The sequence below is a fragment of the Emys orbicularis genome, chromosome 7 (genome assembly GCF_028017835.1).
Source record: "Emys orbicularis isolate rEmyOrb1 chromosome 7, rEmyOrb1.hap1, whole genome shotgun sequence".
In the NCBI taxonomy this organism is placed as follows: Eukaryota; Metazoa; Chordata; order Testudines; family Emydidae; genus Emys; species Emys orbicularis.
In genome coordinates, this window is record NC_088689.1 from 47,125,140 (window position 1) to 47,138,432 (window position 13,293).

At 43.0% G+C, this 13,293-nt stretch overlaps 1 protein-coding gene across 1 annotated transcript in view; it reads left to right on the forward strand.

Moving 5' to 3' along the window:
- CTNNA3 (catenin alpha 3) overlaps nucleotides 1-13,293 on the forward strand; it is a 1,024,091-nt gene that overhangs the window by 732,095 nt on the left and 278,703 nt on the right. The gene's annotated exons all lie outside the window — the stretch shown is intronic.

The following is a 13,293-nucleotide window of genomic DNA, read 5'->3' on the forward strand; positions in this document are numbered from 1 at the left end:
TCCCTAGCCCTGAGCCTCCTCCCACACACCCAAACTGCTGCTGCTGGCCCAGGGGCTGCCTGGCCCATGACCTCCGTGACAGACTCGCAGCCTTAATAATAGCATGTGCTACTAGCCCTGCCTATAATAAGTGTGACATAAACAAGTGCTAGTAAGGGGCTGATATTTATTTGCAAATGCCAAAGTTAACATTCCCACTGTACACAGGAACATTTATTGGTGTATTATGTTACTTTATTCTCTTGTGGTTTTCTTTAGTACCCATTATTCTAGTATCACTGTGCTTCCCAAATAAATTAGGTCAGTATGATGAGCTCCCTCACAGACTTTGTCTGTCTTCTGCTCTTCTCCCTTCTCAGGTGGAAGAGGCTCTGCTTGTGATATATATTTGTCTCTGGGGTTGATTGGGCACTTTTCTTCATTTGCTACTCCCCTCCATGCTTTTTCAATTCTCTTCCAGTCCCCCATTGTTTTGGCTATACTGATATTATCCTTTTGTTGTCCAAATTGTACAGTTTCTTGATATAATCTTGGCAATGTTATAGGGATTTTATATAAAATGGCGCATAATATGTACTATTCCTTGTTTTTATTTTCTTGCTTGGGATTTTTACTGAATGTCTTTGATCCTTATCATAATGCATTATGTACTAATGAAATCTTTGCTTAGGGTTCAGTAGGATGAATCATATAAGCAACGATACTCATCATTATGGACTGCACAAATGAAATAATAGACTGTGACATTAATCTTGTTCCAACCCCATAATGAGGGTACATAACAGAAAACAATGTTCAATTATTTATAAGATTTTAAAATACATTTTAATATACCAGGTTTTCCCTTGGTACATGCGGGGGTTTCATAGAGAGAGAGATGGGCAAGATCATATGTACAGTCTCTGCAGCCAGATGGGCTAAGTCAGAGGCTGACTAACCTTAGATATACAAGTTTAGTGTGTGGAAATCCTTTCCAATTTCATTGCAGGGGAAGAGGGAGGATGGGGGCAAATTTGGGCATTTCCCTGTCCCTGTTAGGAAATAACCTACCTAAAAGAACTGTCTGCCTCTAAGTCACATGCCATAGCAATAGGCTATGGATTACGAGCCAAAACTTTAAAATAAAGTGGTTTTTTTAAATAACTGTGCTTTATTCTGACTGCTGAAGTAACTCCAAACATATATACTTAGTAAACAAGTCTTTTGACACAGATGCTGAGAGATGTTCTAATAAAATAATTGAAAATGTCATATGGGCCAGAGTACCAATGCTACATCTAAGAGACTTTATTCTCCAAGAGCACTTTTAGTAGGTCTTACGCCTTAGAAAATACATGACATTAGGTATCAAGAGGAATCAGTCTGCTTCTCCTAAGGAAGAATAATCTTTTAATCATAATAAAGATTTAAACTAGGAATTTGGGGGAGATGGTTGGGAGATGTCCAGGTAATCTTCACTCCGGATTTTAACATTGAGAGGGAAGAAAATGAAGAAAGGATACAGCCGTGGGTAGGAGAATGGACATAAGGAGGAAAGGTTTTTGATAGTGCTTGGGGTGTGCTATAGACCACCAAGATCCGATTTGGATATAGATAGAGACCTTTTTAATGTTTTTAATGAAGTAAATACTAATGGGAATTGTGTGATCATGGGAGACTTTAACTTCCCAGATATAGAGTGGAGGACATGTGCTAGTAATAATAAAAGGGCTCAGATTTTCCTGGATGTGAAAGCTGATGGATTCCTTCACCAAGTAGTTGCTGAACCAACAAGAGGGGATGCCATTTTAGATTTGGTTTTGGTGAGTAGTGAGGACCTCATAGAAGAAATGGTTGTAGGGGACAACCATGGTTCAAGCGATCATGAGCTAATTCAGTTTAAATTAAATGGAGGGATAAACAAATATAGATCCATGACTAGAGTTTTTGATTTCAAAAGGGCTAACTTTAAAGAATTAAGGAAATTAGTTAGGGAAGTGGATTGGACTAAAGAATTTGTGGATCTAAAGGCAGAGGAGGCCTGGAGTTACTTCAAGTCAAAGTTGCAGAAACTATCAGAAGCCTCCATCCCAAGAAAGGGGGAAAAAATCATAGGCAGGAGCTGTAAGCCAAGCTGGATGAGCAAGCATCTCAGAGAGGTGATTAAGAAAAAGCAGAAAGCCTACAAGGAGTGGAAGATGGGAAGGATCAGCAAGGAAAGCTACCTTATTGAGGTCAGAACATGTAGGGATAAAGTGAGAAAGGCCAAAAGCCATGTAGAGTTGGACCTTGCATAGGGAATTAAAACCAATAGTAAAATGTTCTATAGCCATATAAATAAGAAGAAAACAAAGAAAGAAGAAGTGGGACCGCTAAACACTGAGGATGGAGTGGAGGTTAAGGATAATCTAGGCATGGCCCAATATCTAAACAAATACTTTGCCTCGGTCTTTAATGAGGCTAATGAGGAGCTTAGGGATAATGGCAGGATGACAAATGAGAATGAGGATATGGAGGTAGACATTACCACATCCGAGGTAGAAGCCAAACGCGAACAGCTTAATGGGACTAAATCGGGGGGTCCAGATAATCTTTATCCAAGAATATTAAAGGAACTGGCTCATGAAATTGCAAGCCCATTAGCAAGAATTTTTAATGAATCTGTAAACTCAGGGGTTGTACTGAATGACTTGAGAATTGCTAACATAGTCCCTATTTTTAAGAAAGGAAAAAAAAGTGATCCAGGTAACTACAGGCTTGTTAGTTTGATATCTGTAATATGCAAGGTCTTGGAAAAAAATTTGAAGGAGAAAGTAGTTAAGGACATTGAGATCAATGGTAATTGGGACAAAATACAACATGGTTTTACAAAAGGTAGATCATGCCAAACCAACCTGATCTCCATCTTTGAGAAGGAAACAGATTTTTTTAGACAAAGGAAATGCAGTGGATCTAATTTACCTTGATTTCAGTAAGGCATTTGATACGGTTCCACATGGGGAATTATTAGTTAAATTGGAAAAGATGGGGATCAATATGAAAATTGAAAGGTGAATATGGAACTGGTTAAAGGGGAGACTACAACGGGTCATACTGAAAGATGAACTGTCAGGCTGGAGGGAGATTATTAGCGGAGTTCCTCAGGGATCGGTTTTGGGACCAATCTTACTTAATCTTCTTATTATTTACCTTGGCACAAAAAGTGCGAGTGTGCTATTAAAGTTTGCCGATGACACAAAGCTGGGAGCCAATACAGAGAAGGACTGGGATATCATACAGGAAGATCTCGATGACCTTGTAAACTGGAGTAATAGTAATATGATGAAATTTAATAGTGAAAAGTGCAAGGTCATGCATTTAGCGATTAATAACAAGAATTTTTGTTATAAGTAACAAAAGGAGGAAGTAACAGAGGAGGAGAAGGACCTCAGAGTATTGGTTGATCACAGGATGACTATGAGCCGCCAATGTGATATGGCCATGAAAAAAGCTAATGCGGTCTTGGGATGCATTAGGCGAGGTATTTCCAGTAGAGATAAGGAGGTGTTAGTACCATTATACAAGGCGCTGGTGAGACCTCATCTCGAATACTGTGTGCAGTTCTGGTCTCCCATGTTTAAGAAGGATGAATTCAAACTGGAACAGGTACAGTGAAGGGCTACTAGGATGATCCGAGGAATGGAAATCCTGTCTTATGAAAGGAGACTCAAAGAGCTTGGCTTGTTTAGCCTAACCAAAAGAAGGCTGAGGGGATATATGATTACTCTCTATAAATATATCAGAGGGATAAATACCAGGGAGGGAGAGGAATTATTTAAGTTCAGTACGAATGTGGACACAAGAACAAATGGATATAAACTGGCCATCAGGAAGTTTAGACTTGAAATTAGACGAAGGTTTCTAACCATCATAGGAGTGAAGTTCTGGAACAGCCTTCCAAGGGGAGCAGTGGGGGCAAAAGACATATCTGGCTTCAAGACTGAGCTTAATAAGTTTATGGAGGGGATGGGATGATGGGATAGCCTAATTTTGGCAATTAACTGATCTTTGATTATTAGCGGTAAATATGCCCAATGGTCTGTGATGGGATGTTACAGGAGTGGGTGGCTGAGATTCTGTGGCCTGCGTTGTGTAGGAGGTCAGACTAGACGATCATAATGGTCCCTTCTGACCTTAAAATCTATGATTCTATGAAAGATACAAGCAAGGGAACATATTTAATTTCCTGCGGAAATAGAAGGCGGTTAAGGCTGGTGTTATGATAATGTGCTATTCTTTGTCTGTCATACCTACCATGAAGTATTTACTTAAAGAGCATGTTTAGTGCCAAAGGTAATACTATAACTGATGGAAATGCTGAGCACTTATCTTTATAAAAATGAATCCTAATAACCATAAATGTTCCACCTTAACTGTTTGGGGGGAAAAATGCCTGTGCTGCAGTGCCTTCACTAGAGCCAGTGCATCATAATGGAGATTTAAATGTTTTGTGGCCTGAGCACCCATGGACTCATTTAAGAAGACTTAGTAGCAATGGAATATCAAAATAATAATAAAGAATGAGACCCTACATTAACTAAAATCTGATGTTGCAAATTAAAACTGTATGCAGGGATGACAATATGTGCTTGTGTGTTGTGACGGTGGGGGGCTTATGGAATCATAGAAATGTTGGGTTGGAAGGGATCTTGAGAAGTGTTATAGTCCATCGTCCCCATGCTGAGGCAGGGCCAAGTACAAGACCATCCTTGACAAGTGTTTGTTCCTAAAAATCTCCAATGATGGGGCTTCCATAACCTCCCTTGGAAGCCTATTTGAGTACTTCATTTTCCTTACAGTTAAACAAACAAAAAAACCTTAATATTTAACCTAAATCTCTCTTGCTGCTGAATAAGCTGATTACTTCTTGTCCTGCCTTTAGTGGACGTGGAGAACAATTGATCAAAGTCCTCTTTATAGCAGCCCTTAACATATTTAAAGATGTTACCAGATCCCCCCTCAGCATTCTTTTCTCACGACTAATCATGCCCAGTTTTTTAACCTTTCATCATAGGTCAGGTTTTTTAAACCTTCTATCATTTTTTTGCTCTCTTCCAGACTCTCTCCAATTTGTCCATATCTTTCTTAAAGTGTGGTGCCCAAAACTGGACACGCTACTTCAGCTGAGACCTTCTCAGTGCCGAGTAGAACAGGACAAGTTCGTGCCGGGTCTGACATACAATACACCTGTTAATACACTCCAGAATTATATTCATCTTTTTTTTTTGGCAACTGCATCACATTGTTGACACATATTCAGTTTGTGATCCACTATAGCCCCCGGATCCCTTTCAGTCTTTTTAAAGACAGGTACTATGTTTGTCCTTCCTCAGTCTTCTCGGACATTCCCTGTCCACCATGATTTCTTGAAGATAATCACTAATGATTCTGAGATATCTTCAACTAATTCTTTTAAGTACTCTGGGTTGAATTTCATCAGGCTCTTGCTCCTTGAATATCCAATTATTTCACATTTTTTATTTGTGCATTTGATTTTTTTGTTCCTAAATATATTTTGCATTTCTCTTTATTGAATTTCATTTTGTTGATTTCATTCAGACCAGTTCTCCAATTTGTCAAGATTGTTTTGAATTGTAATCTTGTTCTCCAAAGTGCTAGCAAGCTCATCTTGGTGTCATCTGCAGTTTGGTGTAATCTGCAGATTTTATAAGCATACTTTCCACTCCATAATGCAGGCCATTAATCAAAATATTTTGAATAGTACTGGACACAGGACAGACCCCTATGGGACCTTTCTAGACATGTCCTAGTTTGACAGCGAACCATTGGTTACTACTCCTTGAGTACGGTCTTTCAACCAGTTTTGTATCCACATTATAGTAATTTAAATTAGACCACATTTCCCTAGTTTGCTTATGAGAATGGCATGTGGGACTGTATCAAAAGACTTATTAAGAGCAAGATATATCATGTCTATTGCTTCCCCCATCCAGTTCAGTAAACCTGTCAAAGAAGAAAATTAGGTTGGTTTGGCACGATTTTTCTTGAAAAATCTATGGTGGCTATTGTGTATCACCCTGTTATATTTTAGGTGCTTACAAATTGATTAATAATTTGCTCCAGTATTTTTCCAGGTATCAGAGTGAGGCTGACTGGTCTATAATTCCCCCGGTCCTCTTTTTAAAGACAGGTACTATGTTTGTCCTTCCTCAGTCTTCTCGGACATTCCCTGTCCACCATGATTTCTTGAAGATAATCACTAATGATTCTGAGATATCTTCAACTAATTCTTTTAAGTACTCTGGGTTGAATTTCATCAGGCTCTTGCTCCTTGAATACCTATAAATTATCTAAATATTCTTTAACCTGTTCTTTCCCTATTATGTCTTATATTCCTTCCACCTTGTTAATATAAATTGTGTAAGCATCTAGTCACAACTGACTTTTTAAATGAAGACTGAGGCAAAGTAAGCATTAAACACTTTAGCCTTGGTGTTGGTCCATAATTAGCTCTCCTTCCCCACTAAGTAGTGAACCTTTCTCTTGTTCTGAATGTATGTATAGAACCTCTTCTTTATTGCTTTTTATATCTCTAATTAGATGCAACTCACTTTGTGCCTTAGCCCTTCTGATTTTGTCCCTAACTGCTTGTGCTATTATTTTGTACTTTATCCTTAGTAATTTGTCTGTTTCCACTTTTTGTAGGATTCCTTTTGTATTTTTGTCATTATGCGTGGCGATTGGCATTATGTTGGCTGGAATGTGACTGGTGATTTACTTCTTTTTTAGTGTTTGCAATCACGTGAAAAGGTACATTAAAGCAACCTTTAATCTAAGTTACCAATGTTATTTCTGTGACATTATTATATTCTAAATATTAAATGTGGATAATTTTATAGCTAGCTTACTCACTTTCCCCTCTAGCACTGTCTAGGAGTTAGCTAGTGCTAAAAAAAGTGGTACTTCGCATTTTCAATACTGAGAAGCCCTCCCTCCTAAATGTGCTGAGATCTTGCAAGATGCACCCCCTCCCATTTAGGCATATGAGAAGGGCAAGGTGGTCATGAACCCAGATTTTGAGAATGCCTGCTCTGAAGTGACCCACATCTAATAGAATATAATAAATATGGCTTGGGCAGTCCTTGTTTGGCATCAGAGAAGGCTGTGACAACAACCTATAATTTCTAAAGTCATTGTTTTTGTTTAAAGGAAGTTGCATGAAATCAAGAGTTTTCTTTACACTCTGAATGACAAATCTGTACAGCACTACATGCAAGGAAACTACATTTTTTGTAATTATTTCAAGGGCTGCTTAATAATAAAATCACCAGCTTTAGCTTCAGTAAAGTATTTTTTTCTGTGAAGAGTCCATGTCATCTTAATTGTTAATCAAGCAATTAATTATTGGCAGATATTTTTTGTTGAAAACACAGGACATCATGATTTTAAACGAAAACATTCAGATCTGAAGACTTTTGTACTGTAACTGCTCAGGTTTTTGGCATTATTTCCCTTAGTGCATTGTTCTTACATTTTATCAGAGTTAAATCAGTTGCCCTTTTTAAAATTGTATAACTATGTTTTTCTAAATTTGAAAAGTTTAATAAACACTTATTGCTTGTTAGCTGTTGATGGTGCTACACTGGTATATAGAAAGGCAAAAATCCCTGTGTCAACGAGCTTGAAATATAATATAAGCAGATAATATAATTGTGGAATTAGTAAGCCAAAAATCAAGGGGAGAGGGTGAATTCGCATTAATAACAGTCCCTTTTTTATATTCAGCAATTTTGGGTAGAATTTGATTTACACTAGTGAAAAGTCAAGGTAGGGAGATTTTTATTGGAAATCTACAGAATGGTTCAGTAGTAATTTGAATAGCGTGGAGACCTCTTGATTGCTTTTCCTTCATGTACAATGAAACAGGTCTTTTAACATATTTATTCATTTATTGGGTATTATTTAAGATTGCCTCCCTAATGTACAATGTAGCACTGCCATACTGTAGGTTAGTACAGTAGGTCATATATATTAGTAATAAACTTGTTCATAGTTCATCTATTATAGTATATTTTGCTATTTTATTCCTTAACCAATGTACTCCTTGTCATATGCTGGCTGGCCCGCCAAGGGAAGTCAGGCTCAGCTTTGCCTGTGATGAAGCAGCTATCTTCCAGCTGGTCCTGATTGAGTAGCTTAATTGAAGTTATTGGATACAGCTGTGAATGGATCAGGATACTGTATAAAAGAGAGAAAGTTCTGATTTTTTTTCTTCATTTGATGAATACATAGCAGGGATAATATGATATCTTGTGCTGGTATACACCTCCCTATACCACGTCTAAGCCTTGAAAACTTCAGTGAAGGTAATTTACGGTATCATAGGTGCTACTCTTAAGGGTTTATAAACCCCAAACTGTAGTGACCTTATACATCTTTCTGATTCTGTATTATGTAGTAAAAGCTTATTTGTACCTAATAAAGTGGGATTGTACATCAAAATATTTTGAAACTATCTTATACTGACAAAAATAGATTGCATGTTACTAAACAGAATTGCTTATGTTACGAATTCTCCAATTAAAGAATATTTTGTAGTCCTATTCAATTAAAATTACAACTGAACTCTAAGGGTATGTCTACACTACGAGAGTAGTTCGATTTTAGTTAAATCGAATATGTGGAATCGATATTACAAAGTCGAACGTGTGTGTCCACACTAAGGACAGTAATTCGACTTTGTGAGACTTTGTGAGTCCACACTAACGGGGCAAGCGTCGACATTGGAAGCGGTGCACTGTGGGCAGCTATCCCACAGTTCCCGCAGTCCCCGCTGCCCATTGGAATTCTGGGTCGAGCCCCAAATGCCTTCTGGGTAAAAAAATGTGTCGAGGGTGCTTTTGGGTGCCTGTCGTCATCCGTCCGTCACTCCCGCCCTCCCTCCCTCCCTGAAAGCGCCGGCGGGAAATCAGTTCGCGCACTTTTCTGATCAGTGACAGTGCGGACGCCACAGCAGTGCGAGCATGGATCCCGCTGCGACCATCGCTGCAGTTGTGGCAGTTCTCAACGCCTCGCAGCTTCTCATCCACCTTTACCAGAGGCAGCTGCAGAGAAATCAGGAGAGGAGGCTACGGCACCACCGTGAGGGCATGAAGTCGGAGAGTAGCTCAGAGCTCTCAGAAACCACGAGACTCTGCGCCCAGGATGTCACGGTGGCAATGGGTCTTGTGGATACTGTGGAACGGCGATTCTGGGCCCTGGAAACAAGCACGGACTGGTGGGACCGCATAGTGCTGCAGGTCTGGGATGAATCCCAGTGGCTGCGAAACTTTCGCATGCGGAAGGGGACTTTCCTCGAACTTTGTGAGTTGCTGTCCCCTGCCCTGAAGCGAAAGGACACCCGGATGCGAGCAGCCCTGACTGTCCAGAAGCGAGTGGCCATAGCCCTCTGGAAGCTTGCAACGCCAGACAGCTACCGGTCAGTCGCGAACCACTTTGGTGTGGGCAAGTCTACCGTGGGGGTTGCTGTCATGCAAGTAGCCAAGGCAATCGTCAAGGTACTGCTATCAAAGGTAGTGACCCTGGGAAACGTGGAGCTCATCATAGATGGCTTTGCCGAGATGGGATTCCCAAACTGCGGTGGGGCTATAGATGGGACTCACATCCCTATCCTGGGACCGGACCACCAGGCCAGCCAGTACATTAACAGAAAGGGCTACTTTTCAATGGTGCTGCAAGCACTGGTGGACCACAGGGGACGTTTTACCAACATCAACGTCGGATGGCCGGGCAAGGTTCATGACGCTCGCGTGTTCAGGAACTCTGGTCTGTTTAGACGGCTGCAGGAAGGTCTTTACTTCCCGGACCACAAAATAAGTCTTGGGGATGTGGAGATGCCTACAGTGATCCTCGGGGACCCTGCATACCCGCTAATGCCCTGGCTCATGAAGCCCTATACTGGCGCCCCGGACTCAGAAAAAGAACTGTTCAACTACCGTTTGAGCAAGTGCAGAATGGTGGTGGAGTGTGCCTTTGGCCGTCTCAAGGGGAGATGGAGAAGCTTACTCACTCGCTGTGATCTCAGCGAAACCAATATCCCCATTGTGATAGCTGCTTGCTGTGTGCTCCACAATCTGTGTGAGAGCAAGGGGGAGACCTTTATGGCGGGGTGGGAGGTTGAGGCAAATAGCCTGGCTGCTGATTACGCCCAGCCAGACAGCTGGGCGATTAGAAGATCCCAGCGGGACGCGCTGTGCATCAGGGAGGCTTTGAAAGCTAGGTTCCTGACTGAGCAGGGTCTCCAGTGACTGTTTAGTTTGTGGACACAGATGCTGAACCTGCCCCCGTTTCTTTACCCAGTTACTGTTGACTATCCTTCCAAGTTACATACCCCCTTCACCACCTTCCCAACAAATAAAATCTGTTCCGTTTTGTTAATGAACAACGTTCTCTTTCTTACTGTTTTCGCGGGAATGTTTTAAACCGGGGACGCAGACTGTGGCGGGGGGCGGGTTTAGTGTTCTGATGCAAATGATGCTTCTAAACTCCGGGAATGACAGGCTCCGCAGTGGTGGATTGGTTGTTTCAACGGAGCCTGCCAGCAGTCCTGGGCGGGACTGCGTGTATGTGTTGGCCAAGTGACTTTCTGGCAGGGGGCGGAGGGTTACAGACCCCCTGCTGCGTGGCTCTGTGATCCAGGATAAGGACCGCGGCATAAGATCTCTAACTGCCCTCCCCCGCCACAAAGTCACAGATCAACCCCCCCGCCCCCCAGAACATGAAAACCACCTCCCAGACTGACCAGGGTAACTGGTGACTGCACTGTGTATGTGTCCTGATGCTGGACCTGCCCCCGCCTCTGTAGCCTGCTAAAGGTGACTGTCCTGTCCAATTAACAAACCCCTTCCCCCCCCTTCAGACAGAATCTCCTCTAAAAGAAAATCTTGGAAACAGTACTTAACAGAAACAAATATTTTATTATGAACCGCACATGAAAAGGGGGGGGAGGAAACTTGGACGGGGGCTTGTGTGAGATGGGTAGGAAAGGACTTTTCAAACTTTGTGGAACGAGAGCCTTCTAGTGCTACAGCAGTCTGCAGGGGTTGACTGAAAGTTTTAACGGCCCTTGCCGCCCCTCCTTCTTTGGACTTTGGGTGAGGGGGGTGTGGGACTTTGTGGCGGGGGAGGGCGGTTAGAGATAGACTGCAGCGGGGCTCTGTCCTCCTGCCTCCGGTCTTGCAGAACATCCACAAGGCGCCGGAGCGTCTCCGTTTGCTCCCTCATTAGTTCAAGCAGGGTTTGAGTAGCCTGCTGGTCTTCCTGACGCCACCTCTCCTCCCGTTCCATGACTGCTCGGTGCATTTGTGACAAGTTCTCCCTCCACTGTGTCTGCTGGGCTGCCTGCGCTCGTGAGCAGTCCATAAGTTCATAGAACATGTCCTCACGCGTCTTCTTCTTCCTCCTCCTAATCTGCGCTAGCCTCTGGGAGTGTGATGCCAGGCTGGGTTGGGAGACAGTCGCAGATGTGTCTGTGGGAATGGGAAAAAGGGAGTGAATTCCTGAGACAGATAAATGAAGTTGCTAACAAAGAACATAGTCTTTCTCTGTGAACAACACCATGCACTGCACCTTTCACATGCGCACTCAGGACAAGGTCGAATTTTCGGCCCTCGCCTTCAGTGCCTGGGGTCTTGCAGTTGCGATCTGAGAAGCGTGGCAGGACACCTCAACTTTTGTAGCAGGAAAACATGGTAAGCCGTAGACTTGTGGCAGCTTAAAACTTTAATAGTAGCACTGGGCTCCTTTCGCACTGAAAGCAATGCCACTCTCTGCTGGCAGCAATCAGGGAAGCATGAGCTCTGCCCCTGTCCCACCACCTCGCGGCTGTCCCAGGGAAAGATCCCTGTATGCTGCCCCTCTGCCGCCTCCACCGCGTGGCTGTAAAGCAGTCCCAATACTAACATTCCCCTCCCTAATTCAAAGCAGGGCGTCATGTGCGACATCACGCTGATGAGGATCTCGGAGAGCGACAGGGGACGGATGCTTCGGGAGAGCATGCAGAAGCCAGGGCCGTATGCCGCCATGCTCTGCCGTGCTATGATCCCGGACTACTTGATAGAGTCATGGCGTGGGAACGTGTCGTACCACGGTGGACCTAACAAGATCACCCTGCCAAGGAACCTGATGCGCAGGCTTGAGCAGTACCTCCAGGAGAGCTATGCTGAGCTCTCCCAGGAGGACTTTGTGTCAATTCCCGGACATATAGACCGTATTTTGGTGTAACTGTACTGGAAGGGACTACAGAGTGGAGCGTCCTGTGGTTGCCTAATCATGAAAATCCGGACATTATTTGATTTTTTTTACATAGTTGGGACTAAATAGTTGCCTAAGGCAAAGAAATCATGAACACCCAATTGCTGATATTATTAATATTCCTGTTGTCTTATAAATAAAAGTTTCTATGTTTAAATGAGTGAATGAAAACCCCATTGTTAACAATATAAATATTCCAGTTATGTTAAAAATAAATGTTTAGATGTTTAAAGCACTCACTGCTTGATCCTTCCCCTGATTCGGTGTCCGGGGTAACGGATGGGGACGGTTGGTAGGGGATCTCGGTAAGGGTGATGAAGAGCTCCTGGCTGTTGGGGAAATCAGCGGTGCAAGCGCTGTCGACTGCCTCGTCCTCCTCATCTCCTTCCTCATCTTCCCCGTCCGCTAACATTTCCGACAAGGAACCGGCCGTGGACAATATCCCATCCTCAGAGTCCACGGTCAGTGGTGGGGTAGTGGTGGCGGCCGCACCTAGGATGGAATGCAGTGCCTCGTAGAAACGGGATGTGTGGGGCTGGGATCCGGAGCGTCCGTTTGCCTCTTTGGTTTTTTGGTAGCCTTGTCTCAGCTCCTTGATTTTCACGCGGCACTGCGTTGCATCCCGGCTGTATTCTCTCTCTGCCATGGCTTTAGAGATCTTCTCGTAGATCTTTGCATTCCTTCTTTTGGAGCGCAGCTCTGAAAGCACGGACTCATCGCCCCACACAGTGATGAGATCCAAGACTTCCCGATCAGTCCATGCTGGAGCCCTCTTTCTATTCTGCTGCTGAGCTCGCCACGCTGTCCAAACAGGAAATGAGATTCAAACTGCCCAGACAGGAAAACGAATTCAAATTTTCCCGGGGCTTTTCCTGTGTGGCTGGTCAGAGCATCCGAGCTCGAACTGCTGTCCAGAGCGTCAACAGAGTGGTACACTGTGGGATAGCTCCCGGAGCTATTACCGTCGATTTCCATCCACACCTAGCCTAATTCGATATTGCC